This window comes from Balaenoptera ricei, chromosome X, assembly GCF_028023285.1.
Source record: "Balaenoptera ricei isolate mBalRic1 chromosome X, mBalRic1.hap2, whole genome shotgun sequence".
NCBI classification, from domain to species: Eukaryota; Metazoa; Chordata; class Mammalia; order Artiodactyla; family Balaenopteridae; genus Balaenoptera; species Balaenoptera ricei.
In genome coordinates, this window is record NC_082660.1 from 132,363,197 (window position 1) to 132,378,030 (window position 14,834).

The following is a 14,834-nucleotide window of genomic DNA, read 5'->3' on the forward strand; positions in this document are numbered from 1 at the left end:
CTAACGTTTGTCTGTGCTAACTCCAGCTTGAGTGATCCTCCTCTCCTTTTCTACCTGGTAAACTTCTACTCGTTGGTCAAAGCCCATTTTGAATATCACTGCTTCTGTGAAACATACCCAGCCTCAGCCAGGTTCTCATCAATCTGTCCTCTGGGTCCCCAGGGCAGTTGATACAGTTCCAGCTCACAACGCTTGTCACTACGTCATGTCAGCTCAAATCAGCTCTTCTCAGGATGACTCCCTGATGTCCTGACTGGCCCAGAGCCCTGGCCATTGCTTTCATGGTACCATGGGCTCCACTCCCTTCGTGGTCTGTAGCCCGGGCTGTAATGAGCTATTTGGGTGAGTCTTATCGTGATGGTAATCCAGTACTTGCTCCCACCCACTGGTGGCAGGCACCAGGTCTGTGTCCTGGCACACAATTTGAATGAAGAAACATCACAAGCGATTGTTTAAGTTCTTGTCCTCCCTGTAAAGCTGTCACCTCTTGCCGATCTTGGCTGTGTCTTCATCCTCTCTCTCCCCTTTAGCACCTGCTACTGTGTCTAGAACATCCAAGGGCTCGATGCCTGTTTACTGAGATCGTGTTTTATTTAAGAACGTAACTCAGTGGCTGAACAATACTAAGAGTCAAAAGGGATATTGTATGTTCTTCCCTCCCTGCGGGAATACCATGTGATGTTGGGGCCTTCCTGGACAATAAATGCAACTGGGGCAATCGTGGGTCTCGGAGTGACTGTTCTACTGGGATGGAGAAGTGATACAGTGACAGTAGTCTGCTGTCCAGCAATAGTTGCAGGGCGGGGAAAGGTGTGCGAAATGGCCCATTTCAGCCCCTGATCCAGATGATTTCAGGCAAGAGCCATTGTAGAAACACAGGACTAGTGACTCCTCATGTGTATTTTAGTCTTTGAGAGTTTATAAAACGTTTTCACTTAAATGAACTACGTTGAATCTCACACCTCTATAAACTAACGAGGGCAGGGAAAGGAGAAGCGGAAGCGGCCTTTATTTCAAAGGGTCAAATAGCATGTCTTCAGAGTCTTGCCGTTTAAAGAGAGCTGGGCTGTCGAGGAGGGAGCTTGAGTTTATAGTTGAAAACTGGGGTTTTGGTCCCAGCTCTGCCACCTATCTACACAGTTACCTTGAGCTACCTGTAGCCTCTCTGAGCCTTGGTTTCTTCATCTGTAAAAGAGGTATGATCACCTTATTAATTTGTCCTTGAGTGCTGTTGTGTGGACCAGAGAAGAAGAGGGGTTGAGAGGGCCTGGGGAACTTGAAAGTACTGGGTATATTAGGAGCCATCCAAGGTGGCCTTCCTAATGAACCCAGAGAGAAAAGAGAAAGAAAGAAGTATGGTACTGGCATTAGGCTAGACGTATGGATCAATGGACTAGAATTAAGGGTCCAGAAAGAAACACATACACATATGGTCATTGATTTTCAACAAGGGTGCCAAGACCATTCAGTGGGAAAGAATAATCTTTTCAACCAGTGGTGCTGAAACCACTGGATATCCACATGCACAAGTGTGCACTTGGACCCCTACCTCACATCAAACACAAAAATTAACTCAGAGTGGCTCATAGACCTACACGTGAGAACTAAAACTAAAACTCTTCTAAGAAAACAGTGGTAAATCTTCATGACTTTGGATTTGACAGTGATTTCTTAGATATGGAACCAAAAGCATAAGTGACAAAAGAAAAAAAAAAAAAAGACAAATTAGACTTCATCAAAATGAAAATCATTTGTGTTTCAACAGAAACCATCCAGAAAGTGAAAATACAACTCACAGAATGGGAGAAAATTTTGCAAATCATATATCTGATAACAGACTTGTACCCAGAATATATAAAGAATTCTTGCAACTCAACAATAGAAAAGTAAGTAACTCCATTTTTTTAAATGCGCAAAAGATCTAAATAGACATTTCTCCATAAATGATGTTCAAATGGCCAGTGAGCTAATGAAAATACGGTAAATATCATTAGTCACCAGGAAATGCAAATCAAAACCACCATGTGGTACCATTTCATACCCACTAGGATGTCTAGAATAAAAAAGATGGACAATGACAAGCATTGGTGAGGATATGGAGGCACTGGAATGCAGATGCATTGCTGGTGAGGATGTAAAATGGTGCAGCCACTTTGGGAACCAGTCTGGGAGTTCTTCTAAATGTTAAACATGAGAGTCACCATATGACCCAGCAATTCCAATCCTAGGTGTATATCCAAGAGAAATGAAAACATAGGTCCACACAAAAAATTGTGCCCGAGTATTCATAGCAGCGTTATTCATAAGAGACAAAAAGTGGAAACAACCCAAATGTTCACCGATGGATGAATGGATAAGCAAAATGTGGTAGGTATAGACATACATTGGAATGTTATTTAGCCATAAAAAGAAATGAAGGGACTTCCCTGGTGGCACAGTGGTTAAGAATCCGCCTGCCAGTGCAGGGGACACGGGTTCGAACCCTGGTCCGGGAAGATCCCACATGCCGTGGAACAACGAAGCCCGTGCGCCACAACTACTGAAGCCCGTGTGCCTAGAGCCTGTGCTCTGCAACAAGAGAAGCCACCGTAATGAGAAGCCCACGCACTGCAACGAAGAGTAGCCCCAGCTCGATGCAACTAGAGAAAGCCCATGCACAGCAACGAAGACCCAACCCAACCTAAATAAATAAATAAATAAATAAATAAAATTTAAAAAAAGGAATGAAGTACATACCTGAAACTAATATAATATTGTAAATCAACTATACTTCAATTAAAAAAAGAACTGAAATACTGATTTATGTTACAACATGGATGAACCTTAAAAACATTATACTAGGCCAAAGAAGCCAGACACAAAGGGTCACACATTGTATGATTTCATTTCTATGAAATGTCCAGAACAGGTAGATCCATAGAGAAAGAAAATTCATTGGTGGTTTCCAGGGGGTAGTGGGGAGGGAGAAATGGGGAGTGACTGCTCACGGATATGGGGATTCTTTTGGGGGTGATGAAATATTCTGGACTTAGTGGTGGTGGTTAGAGAGCTCCGTGACTATACTAAAAACCATTGGATTGTACCTTTTATGTGGGTGAATTTTATCGTGTAGAAATTATATCTCAATAAAACTGTTAACAGAGTGCATGCGCCACGTTCTGTGTTGGGGGCGGGGGCAAGGATTTGGGAGGGGGAGCTTAGCCCAAGCAGGTTCCCACGTGTAGCACTGAGGCCCGGGCTCTGCCGGTGCTCCCTTAGCAGTCTGAAAAGTTGCCAGCGCTCTCATTCCCCAGCATTTCGGCTTTGTTCCCATAAGCCCCATGGTGTGAGGAAGGACAGGTGGGTGGTCTGCAGCTGTCACTAGAAACACTGGTATTTTACTCCCTAGAGGCCCCACAGGGGCAGCGGTAGGGCTGAGATGGCTGAGGCTCCATCCTGCTCACAAATAGCTACCCCTGGAGGCCCCCACTTGAAGACTCATAGGGTTAACAAGCTCCTTTGGGGGGTGCACATGCCCCCCCATTGGCTGAGGACGTCTTTGAAGTGATCCCTGGAAGCTCTAACTGGGAATGAAGCGCCTCGCTCAGACTCTCTCTGGGGCACTTTCCCAAAGAACTCCCCCCAGCTCCCCACCCCTGATAGGTGTGACTCTTAGGAGGCCGCTTCTAGGGCAATTCCATTGCATCCTGCTCCTCTGCACACCCCAGCCTTCTCCCTGGTGTTTTTCCTCCGGAGTGGAGAGGAAGGGTCTAGAAGACATTATGGGAAAGGATCTCCCTCCACAACTCCCATGAGTTTTTGGCAGTGACACAAAGAAGAGGTGGTAGTATTTATTTTGGAAAGAACCTGTGTTCTTGCTTCCCTCATCCTTCTAGTTGCCTGGGACTGGGGCTCTTGGTTAATTCTGGCTCCCTGTGGGAGGCTTTGTTTCTGAAGCAGGACGTGGGACCTCCAGTCCTGGGTGGAAGCTGACCTTGGCAGTGTACAATCACATCTGAAATGGACCATGAAGGACCTTGTCAACGAGTCTAGGTTTTTGTTCCCCTTAGCTCAGACTACTGTGGAGGCTTAATTAATCTTTTTAAAAAATAGTGGTGTAATACTTACAAGCATCAAATTTACCATTCAACCATTTTTAAGTGTACAGTTCAGTAATGTTAAGTACATTCACATTGCTGTGCAATTGTGAAGGGTTCTAACTTCATCTTGAAAAACTGAAACCCTGTACCCATTAAGCAATAACTCCCCGTCCCTCTCCCCCCAGCTCCTGGTAATCACCATTTAACTCTCTGTCACTATGAACTGGATTACTCTAGGTATCTCACATAACTGTAACTGGAATCATACAATACTCGTCCTTTCGGGCCTGACTTATTTCACTTAGCATAATGTTTTCAAGGTCCATCCGTGTTGTAGCAAGTGTCAGAATTTCCTCCCTTTTTAAGGTTGAATAATATTCCATTGTGTGGGTAGCCCACATTTTGCTTGTCCATTCGTCCATGGATGAGCACTTGAGTTGCTTCCACCTTCTGGCTATTGTGAATATTGTTGCTATGAACATGGGTATACAAAAATCTCTTTGTAACTCAGCTTTCAATTCTTTTGGGTAGATACCCAGAATGGAATTGCTGCATCATATAGCAATTCTATGTTTAACTTTTCAAGGAGCCACCGTACACTTTTCCATAGTGGCTGCACCACTTTACATTCCTACTGACAGTGCCCAAGGTTTCCATCCCTCCACATCCTCGCCAACACTGGTTACTGTCTGGGGTTTTGTTTGTTTGTTTGTTTTTGATAGTAGCCTAATGGGTGTGATGTGGTATCCCATTGTGGTTTTGATTTGCATTTCCCTAATGATTAGCAATGTCAAGCATCTTTTCCCTTGCCTTTGGCCTTTTGTATATCTTCTTTGGAGAAATGTCAATTCAAGTCCTTTGCCCATTTTTTAAGTGGGTTATTTGATTTTTTCTTGTTGAGTTGTAGGAGTCCTTTATGCATTCAGGATATTAATCCTTCATCAGATATGCAATTTGCAAAACTTTCTCCCATACCATAGGTTACCTTTTCCCTCTGTTGATTGTGTCCTTTGATGCACAGAAGTTTTCAATTTTGATGTAGTCTAATTTATCTATTTTTACTTTTGTTGCCTGTGCTTTTAGTGTCATATCTAAGAAATCCATGTCAAGATTTCCCTCTGTTTTCTTCTAAGAGTTTTATAGTTTTAACTCTAACATTTAAGCCTTTGATCCATTTTGAGTTAATTTTTGTGTATGGTGTAAGATAAGGGTCCAACTTCATTATTTTGCCTGTGGATATCCAGTTTTCCCTGCACCATTTATTGAAAAGATTGTCCTTTCCCCACTGAATGGTCTTGGCAACCTTGTTAATAATAATTTGACCCTATATGTAAGGATTTGTTTCTGGGCTTTCTAGTCTATCCCTTGGTCTGTATGTCTCTCTTTATGCCAGTACTACACTGTTTTGATTACTGTAGCTTTGTAGTATGCTTTAAAATCAGGAACTGTGAGCCCTCCAACTTTGTTCTACTTTTTCAAGATTGTTTTGGCTATTCGGGGGTCCCTTGAAATTCCATATGAATTTTAGGATGGATTTTTCTACTTCTGCAAAAATAAAATGTCATTGGGATTTCAACAGAGATTGCATTAAATCTGTATATCGCTTTGGGTACTACTGATATCTTAATAATATTAGATCTTTGAATCCATGAACACAGATGTCTTTCCATTTATTTGCCTTTAATTTTTTCAGCAATGTTTTGTAGTTTTCCGTGTACAAGTCTCTCACCTCCTTGGTTAAGTTTATTCCTAAGTATTTTATTCTTTTTGATTAATTAATCTTAAATAACAAAATTTGATTCAGGTTCAGCAAATATTTGCTGAGATTCATGTTTTTCCCCTTTCATTTCTCCCTTTCTCATATATTCTTGTTCAGTTTCAATCTTGGGTCTCCAAATCTCTCAGTGTTTGAAAATAGCATACTATTTACCTCAACATGAATCAGGCCAGCCCCTTTAAATAAAAAGATAAAGCTCTTTTTAAAAATCTGTTTTGAATAAAACACACTCGAATGTATCATGAAATAGTTCCTCATGGGGCTTACTTCCTCAAAAAAATTTTAGTGTAAGAAACTGAGATTTTTAAATAAAACTCATAATTGGGGGCAGAGAGAGGGTATCTTGTGAGTTGGCCTTTCTTCCGAGTGGCTTCGTTTTGATGTGTGATCTGACTGGGGCCTGGGGCAATTTTCTCACCAGGCTGCTTGTGGATTAAACCTCAAAGCCGTCCCTGAACACCCTCTATTTGCCTAGTGGTGATGAGGGAGACAAATGGAGGTGGCCCCTGGAAATACTGTGATGTCATAACAATAATCCCTGCATGTCTGGTCCCTGTGTCTAAGAGGCCCTGAGACAAAAAAAATCTGGGTTTCTCTCTGTGTGTAAGTGTTTTCATGTCCCATTCCTTGGCTCAGACTTCCACCCAGCACCTGGGAAAATAGACCCTGCTGACCAGCGGGGCCCCTCCGAGGAGGCCCTGACTCAACACTGAGTTTCGCAGGGAACTGGAAGGGAAACGGCAGCAACAGCACCATGGTCTACAGATGAACACAGGGTCCAGGTGGACCCCCACAGTATCCTGGAGTCCCTCCGTGTGCGCCACAGGTCACTGGCAATTCCCAGAGAGAAGGAGGGGGAAACTTCTTGTCCCTGGGGCCCACAAGTGTCATGCTCCATCCAGGTAAGCACTCCTCATCCCACCCCTACGGGGCTGGGCCACCATCTTCTCCTGGTGGTGGCTCTTCCCTAGCCCCACCCGAGCTTTTGCCTTACAGCACACCCTTGGTATGTGTAAGGCAAGCATCACCACCCTCTACCCTTCAAGGCCCTGGGCCTCTTAAAAACAACCAACAAACCAACCAACCAACCAACCAACCAAACAGAAGCATATGAACAATTGTGGGCAGCCTCAGGAACCTTCACTGAGGCTACTTCCTCCCGCCCTTTAAAACTCAACTTTACTGAAGTATAATTTCTCTACAACAAAATGCACCTATTTCATGTTTAGAGTTTAATGAGTTTGGGGCATTGGTATACAGTCATGTAATCACCATCACAATCAAAGCACAGAACGTTTCCATCACCCCCCAAACTCCCTTCTTTGTCCCTTGGCAGTCAATCCCCTTCCCATACCTCTGGCCCCACAAATCTGCTTTCTGTCAGTATAGTTTTGCCTTTCCCCCAATGTAATATACGTGGAATCATACAGTATATAACATTTTGTATATTATGTATTCTCCTTAGCATAACATTTTTGAGATTCATTCCTGTTGTAGCACGTTTCAGTGGTTCTTCCTTTTTATTGCTGAGTAGTATTCCATTGTGTGGACCTATCCCCGTTTAGCCATTCATCAGCTGATGGGAATCTGAGATGTTTACCTTTTTGACTATTATTTTTAAAAGGCTACTATGAATATTTGAATACAAGTCTTTTTAGGAACATAAGTTTCCTTGTGTCTTAGATAAGTACCTAGGAGTGGTATTGCTTGGTCGTGTGTGCATTTAACTTTATAATTCACTGCCAAACTCTTTTCCAAAGTGGCTGCACCATTCTGCTGAGGCTACTTCTTAAATAAAGGGCGGGGTGGAGAGGAGGCAGCAGAAGGACTTTGCGGTTCTTTTAGAAGCAGAAGTTAGTCCTAGGCATTCATGTGTTTATTCTGCACAACAAGCTTATGAAGTAGATATTAATATCCCCATTTCACAGATGAGGAAATCCAGGTTCCGAGAGATGTACTTGCCCAAAGTCACACACCCAACAGATGGAAGAGCTAGCACGAGCCCAGGGGCCTTTGTGCCAATGCCCAGGGGCCTGTTCCCGCCCTCTCCCACCTCTCTTCCCATCAGCCACCTGGCAGCTTGGGCACACTGCTGCCTTGGCACTCTACCGCACACTCACCCCTATCCCTGCTGTGCTAGGACACAGCAACCCTGGGAGGTGGCCTTCGACTCCTTTTTACAGAGGAAGCAGCTAATGATCAGAGAGGTGAAGGCTAACAGCTTGTCTATAGAATTGCTGGGACTAACAGGGGTTAGTCCCAAGGCTAACAGCTTGTCTACAGAATTGCTGGGACTGGCATCCAGGTTTCCTGATTCCAAGTACTTTCTGCCAGAGCCCAGTGGCCTGTAGCCACATCGAAAAGTTTTCATTTCTGACCACTTCCGTCTTCAGCTTTCTCCTTCATAAGGACGCCCTTCCCTTTCCTCCAACTTCCTCCACTTCAGGCCCAACGTAGGGAACCTGGTAGAACAAGGTGATCGCAGCCCCCAGCCTGCATCAAGCCGAGGCGGGGTGGGGACTGCAGGGGTCAGAGTATCATCACCAGGGCCCTTGGGGTGAGTGTGCTGAGGGAGAGAAGTAGGAAACAGGCCATTTCCTCTCTCAGGCCTGCTTCTCCCCCAGGAGGCTGAGGGTGGGAGAAGGGACATACCTAACCAGGCCAATGGTGTAGGCCCCTCCTGGTTCTGCCTGCTTTACTTCCCCCAACTTGGGGGAACAGGATGGAGCCCAGAACCTAGGAGGCACCTCTAGTCTGTGCCTTAGCAAAAGCAGGCGGCCATTGGTGGGGATGGGTGCGGGACGCCCTACCAGAAAGCTTATCGGAGAAGCAGCCTCTGTCAAGTCTACTGCTCTTCCCTCTCTGTTGTGCAGAAGTCCCTGACTGGGAGGCCTGCCATCTCTCCACAGGTCCCTGCATTTGAAGTGTGTGTGCACGTGTGAAACACAAGGAAGCCTGAAGAACCCCCAACACACACACAGACACTCACACATATACTTTGAACTGTGAGCTGCAGCCCCAGCCTGAGGGAGAGCAGGACTTGGTCAAGACTACGGCCAGCTCGCCAAGGGCAAGGTGGGAACTCCTCTGCAGGGTTCAGCCTTTACAGTTTTCCAAGTGCTTTCACTTTTCTTCCCTACGTGATCCCGTGATCCCGCAACAACGCTGTGAGGCAGGCAGGCAGGGGTCTCGCCCTCCATTTCACAGGCCAGAAGACTGGTCTTCTCTCTCGGCCCTTTCTGCTTGGGCTGCCTCCTTGTGGAGCTGGGCTGGGCTGGGGCTGGACCCAGTTTGGAGGTGGTGGAGAAATCTTCTTCAGTAACCACCTCCTTAGGACGAGGAGTGTCCTTGCTCTGGGCCCTGCCCCTCGCCCCCCACTCCCATTGAGCAAAGGGCTTCAGCCTCATCCTTGAACGCAGTGCCTACGGTAGGCAAGGCCTCCCACCCAGCGGCCGCCCTCCCTCCATCCAACCACAGGTCCCTCTCTCCCTCTGCTCCAAGACTCACAGGTTCGGGAATTCGGTTACTGACGCAATGCATGCAGTCAAGAAGCTTTAATGAGCACTCTTTGAAATCGGGTACAAAAGTGAATGTGCTTCAAAGAAGTTCCCAGTCTGGGGAGGGGAGTTGACAGGGCAGAAGGGTAAGCACTTCTCATCAGTGCTATGAGAAGGGCTCTGGGGGAGGGGGGAGCTTCTAATTCTGCCTGGCCCCGAGCAAGTGCTATTCTGCTGCCTTTCTAGGAGTCTGGTCAATCCAGGAGAAAGGAAGAACAAGCGTTAAGGGGCTGGAGGGAGGAAAGAACAGTGGTGCATCCAGAGAATAGAAAGAAGTTCCCTGTGATTAGACCAGAACTTGGAGTGAAGAGAGAGGGAAGAGGCACATTGGGAGACGTGGCTGAAGAGTAGGTGGGGCTCGCGTCTGAAGGGCCTTGTTACTCAGATGAGAAATCTTGACTCTTCAGTAGCGTTAATGTGTGTGTGTATATATATATAAAATGATATATGGTTATTTACACACACAGACACACATATAGTGGTATCGTGTTTTTAGATGCTGGAGTACTAAGAGTAGAAGAGGCAAAAAACGGCATGTTAAAGTAATCCTATTTACCGTCATTTACCTGAGCTGCTTATGTATAACTATAATGTAGCACAAGGACTATTACAGATATTCTATGAGTATTTTTTTCTAATTACACACTGAATTATCTTCCTGAAATTGTCTTTTTTATTCCATTCTTTTTACTGGGTTAATGGTCGCCTGTCCCAAACCTCAAAAAAGTAGAAGGAACTTTGTCCTGAAATGTTTCCTTTCACTGAGTCTCAAGAGAGTTCTTGTAAAGGTGCTGACGCAGCATGAAGGACACCAGAGTCAGTGAAATTTTTTTCCCTTACAGTATCTCAACTTCACGCAGCCAACCCTATGAGCCCCCAAATAGCTCAGTTTAGCGACAGCCGCTAAAGTTTTATCTAGAGAAGTTTTCCCTCTGGGTTTCCCCCTTATAGGAGAAAAACAGTGAGACGCAAAGAATAATTCTCGGACTACACTTCCCAGCGGCCTCCGCTCGGCGCGTAGTCCAACTTCTCTTAACAGGGGTGGCCCCTAGCATCTTGGTCCCGCCCATTCCCGGCACCGTATTTAGAACTACAACTCCTAGCTGTCTCCACGCGCCAGGCCCCTGAAACAGGGTTTCCCAGCAGCCTCCAGGGCGAAGAGCCCCGCCCCTCGGAGCTGCTCCCCAGGCTTGGCCGGCGCCCTCTACCCGCCCCGCCCCCGGCATGTGACGCACCCCCACCAACCGGCGCGCGGAGGAGGGCGGCGGGCGGTGGCCGAGGGCGGGGAGGCCGCAGGGGGCGGGCCCTGGAGGGGGCGGAGCGGGGCCCGGGAGCCGAGCAGCCTGGCAACGGCGGTGGCGCCGGGACCCCGAGGTGGGTGCGCGGTCGCGGCTGGCCTGGCTCCGAGCCGGGCGCTGCGGGGACCCGTGGTGGTGGGGGGGGGGGCCGGGAAGAGGAAGTTGGGACTCCCGGGGCCGGCAAGTCCCACGGGGCCTCGCAGCACCCGCGGGGGTGGGCGGGGGGAGGGGGATTAGCCCGAGTGCCTTCGCTGTCCCGGCCGGCTAGGGCTGAGGCCGGGGAGCAGCAGGCAGGTGCCTCCGGCTTCCCTCGTTCTCCCCGCCCAAGGTCCCGGGCCGGCGGCGGGCGAAGGTAGGGACAGGAATCGGGCCGGGAGGCTGGGGGAGTGGGGGCGTCGCGGCCGCTGCCCGGACTTTCCTTCCCAGTCCCGGGGCGGCGAGCGGGCCGAGCGGCGACGCGCCGCGGCTGGTCCTCACCCTGGCCCTCCGGGCGGGGCGGGTGCCTGCCGCATCCCCCGTGGGTCCTGCGGAGGGGCCGTAGCCCGGCACTGTCCGCGAAGACTCGATCGGCGCTCCCGGCCAGTGTTTTTGTGCCGTGCACGGGAGGTTTATCAGCTTTTGCAACAGTTGAGGGAAGATCTGAGGAGGGAACGCTTAGTTCCCTGATACGCAGTCGGAAGTATGCACAGGCACGAGCAAGCGCCCTTTGCCGGGTTGCCTCCCTTAACTGTCTTGCTGCGCTCAGGAAGTGAAAACTAATTTTAGTTTTTGCCTAAGCAAATATGAAATCAATCTGCTGCAAAAACTATATCACGGGCTTTATAGACGCATGCAAAGTATGAAGCGAAGTGGATTGAGACTGATTTTTAAACAGACATAGTAGACCTTCACAAGAATGGAATCAGGCCGTATTAGAATTGACTGGGACCTTTACGTTTATATAGTTCACTTGTTTCCCCGATAGGGAAGCTAAGGCCCAGAGAGGTTAACTAATGTGACAACTTAATGGCAACTTAAAGGCAAAGCTAATATCACAAGTCAGGTTTCTGGGGGCATCTCAGCATCTGTGTAGCCTGGGTAGTTTTTATCACAGCTCAGTTTTGTTCCTTGTAAAGTATCCACCGTAGAGTCTAGAGACCGAGCCAGCGATTTTGTTGTAGTCCAAACCATGTTTGAATTACCTTCAAACCAGTTTACCAGCCAGATAAGACTCTTAGGCTTGTTCATTTATAGACAGCTTTCCCTTTCATCCAACATATATATTGGGCATGATCACTTGTTCACCACTTTTGGCTGTTTCACAAAACCCAGTATACCCTTGAGAGATTCCACAGCACGGAGGAGGTTCAAACCAGAGGTCCTGCCACTGTGTAGCAGCTTCCCGAGGTACTTGAAAGTGGAGAGCATCCGTAGGGGCTTTTAGAGTCTAGTATGGTTATTTAACGATTGGCCTCCTTACCTTAAAATTCTAACTTGTATTTATTAAGTTGTCAGTGGGTTCATTCATTAAACGCAGAATGCCCATGCTGTGCCCGCAGTGTCCTGAGTGCTGGGAAGACAGCAGACGGCACCACTGACGAGGTCCCTGCCTTACAGAGCTTCTGTGTGGGGAAGCGGACAATAAAAAAATAAACAGTGATAGATTTTCCGGCGGAGATGAGCTCTATGAGGAAGAATAGAGCTCTGAAACTCTGACATGACCATCCAGCAGGTCAGCATGATTGAGAGGGGGTTGGGTATCACTTAGCATCGCTAGTCTTAGATGGTCAGCGGCGGCTCCATTAAAGCAAATCGCCAAATCCAAAAGTAAATCTGTCTGAATCCGGGAGATCCTACGGGGTCATCATTTCTCCCGCCATTGCCTCTTGGATGATCAGTTTGTCACAGCCTCATTTTTACTTGCGTTTTCCCCTCCCATGCGAACAGTAAGTGGTTTCAAACACCCAGGGAGGCGCTCTTCAAATCCCTCGCCATCTCAGTAGCTGCCTCACTCCAGCTACAGAAGGCCCTGCTGACTGAGGTCAGGGTTGGGTGTTGATCCCATGCCAGTGTCTGCTGGCTGTGAGCTACCTGACAACGAGGATTTCTCTTCCCGCACACTGGTTTGTACTGGGAACCTGTCATGTGAAGGGATCCTCATTCCTTGTGTTGTGTGCTTTGTAAAGAAACTAGTTCAATTTGAAATTAGCTCTAGAGTCCAGAAGCACCCAACTTTCCCAGAAGAGTGCCAATGAAATGGCATTAGTGATAACTTACCATAGAATTTCATCTGCTTAGTACCTTTTCAGTTCTCTCCTATTCTGTATGTTCAGTGGCTTCAAAGCAAATGTTTTCATTTTTATAGGTTCCAAAAAATCATTAAAGTTACTCAAAAAATACGCCAATATTCTTTGTTCCAAAATGAAAGGAGGATTAACAGAATGTAGTTACTTTAAAAACCACTGAAAGAACATGGGGTTCTTGCTCTTATTGGGGGCTCCAAAATAAGGAGAAAAGCGGAGCCTCTTCAAGGCTTAGGCCACATTTTGAACTGGTGGCCAAGGATTTCAAAAGGCCAGAGTTTCTCTTATTTCCAAAGTTTTTTCAATTTTATCAAAGAATAAGTGGTTGTTTTCATTACTTGCTAGTAATTTCCCTTCCCTGTTTCTGACCTCTTTGAAGTTCTGCTTTCTTTATTTTCTAGTTTCTCTGTTCATTATTCCTTTTTGGCAGATGGGGGGACCGGGGCTGTCGTTCACCTTTAAGGTGTTTACTCAGGATTTGAATTCTATCTAACTTTGGGCGAGTTCCTTACTTCTGTGCCTCAGCTTCCTTATCTGTAAAATGAAGATACTAACAACAGTACCTTCCTCCCAGGGTTGTTGGCCAGCCTGCGTGATAAGGTGTGTTAGGTGCTTGCAATAGCATCTTACACATAGTAGGCACTCAAGAAATGTTAACTGTTACTGACTTGAGCTACATGGAACTCCTTTCTTTTAAAGAAAAAAAAAATGATTCTAACCATGTTCCAATAAACTTTTGGAAATCCAGTAAGCATGATTTTCTAGACATTTCCTTGCATTTCATTGTTGACCCGAGCTTTGAGTTTCAGGTGACATTGGCAGCAGCTCACACAGTTCTTGCACGGCTAAGTTCTCTTTACTGTTTGGACTCAGAAATTACTCGAGCCCATATTTTGTTTGTTGCTACAGACAGGACTAGAGCAAGAGAGGCTTTCTTCCAGTTCCTCTCCCTCGAGAGCCAGAGAGGACCAGGAGACCCAGTTGGGGTTAGTCGAGTGAGATCCAGTTGCCATCCTGTAGTCAGAGGATGGTTTCTCATGTTAAACGTTTACAACAGATTTATCCACAGGACCACCAGGAGAGTTGCATCCTTTTCTTTTTAAGAATGTAGCAGGCGTCTCTTCAGAAAATTGGCATCGTGCACTAGTGCTTTCTGTTTCTACCCGAGGAACAAAGAGTGGTAAAGGAGCCTTGTGTCTGTGGGAGGTGGTAGAAAGCCCCCTTCTTAACTCCGTGACACTGGACGAGTCATTTCGCCTCACTGCTGGTGGTTCCTCCATTTGTAAGACAGGGCTAAGACAGCCTGCACCACCAAGCTCCCAGAGCTCTTCAGAGGATCCAGTGTGCATCAGCGTCCTTTGCAGACTGTACGGCGTTATTATTATCGCATCTGTGCGTTATATAAGCCGTCGCTATTTGGAGAACTGGTGTGAGAGGGCAGCATCCTTCCTGTTCTTGGCCCATCTCCCCCCCCTCCCGGAGCTGTAGGTGTGGCCTCTCTGACCGCCGCCCCCCCAGCTGGTGTCAGCATTGAAATATGCAAGTGTTTTGTTGCCTCTCTCAGACCTGAAGCCATTGGTACACCTTGTGAGCTTCCATTTTGTTTATTCCTAAAATGATAGTACTGTGTAGCCAACAATCCCAGGGCGATAAGGAGGCGATCTCAGCACCAGGGAATATTGCCTGCCTTTCCTGTCTCAGAATGGAAGCCTTTCCTTTTTTAAATCAACACTTTACCTTAGCTCCACAACGCAGCTTGAGGCCCTGCCGAGTTCCTCCACTCCTGGGGTCGGGATGGGAAGAAATCCAGGGACTTGATTGCTCTCCAGGTCCACAGCACC

The 14,834-nt window shown here is 47.1% G+C and overlaps 1 protein-coding gene across 2 annotated transcripts in view; it reads left to right on the forward strand.

Annotated features, from left to right (window-relative positions):
• Nucleotides 1-10,737: 10,737 nt before the first annotated feature.
• Nucleotides 10,738-14,834, forward strand: part of MTM1 (myotubularin 1) — a 96,207-nt gene continuing 92,110 nt past the window's right edge. The window contains exon 1 of one of the 2 annotated variants that reach the window (XM_059910995.1): nt 10,738-10,787. The gene's annotated coding sequence lies outside the window, so the exon portion shown is untranslated. Of the gene's footprint in view, nt 10,788-11,044; nt 11,064-14,834 lie in introns of those variants that run through there. The other variant, XM_059910996.1, reaches the window with a different exon arrangement.